Here is a 648-nt window from a genome sequence, read left to right on the forward strand (position 1 = left end):
ATTTAAGTTGAAGGTGAAGAAAATTAAAAGAAGTCCATGAGAACCAAAATATGACCTTGAGTATATCCCACCTGAGTTTAGAGACCACCTGAATAGTAGATCTGACACATTGAACACCAGTAATTGAAGACCAGATTGGTTGGGGGATGACATCAAGAACTTCATACTTGAAAGAAGCAAAAGGTCATTAAAAAGACAGGAAAGGAAGAAAAGACCAAAATAGAGGTCAGAAAAGACTCTAAAACATGCTCCTGAAACAAGAGTAGCTGAAATGAATGGAGGAAATGATAAAGTAAAATATCTTAACAGAAAATTTCAAAGGGCAAGTCGAGAGGGCAAAATAAAGTATTATATGAAATATGCAAAGACTTGGGGATGGAAAATCAAAGGGGAAGAATATATTTGGCATTTCTGAAGCTGAAAGAACTGAAGCAAAAATTCAAGACTTGAGTTGTAATATTTGAAGGACTCTTATGGCAAAATATTGAACAATGCAAGAAGCATCAAAAGAAGGTGGAAGGAATACACAGAGTCACTGTAGCAAAAAGAATTCGTTAATGTTTAGCCATTTCAAAAACAAAACCAAACTCACTGCCGTGGAGACTATTTGACTCATAGTGACCTCTCCTTAGGTTTCCGAGGCAGTAT

Source organism: Orycteropus afer, unplaced genomic scaffold, assembly GCF_000298275.1.
Source record: "Orycteropus afer afer isolate SDZICR_OR568_19922 unplaced genomic scaffold, OryAfe1.0 scaffold01170, whole genome shotgun sequence".
Taxonomy (NCBI): Eukaryota; Metazoa; Chordata; class Mammalia; order Tubulidentata; family Orycteropodidae; genus Orycteropus; species Orycteropus afer.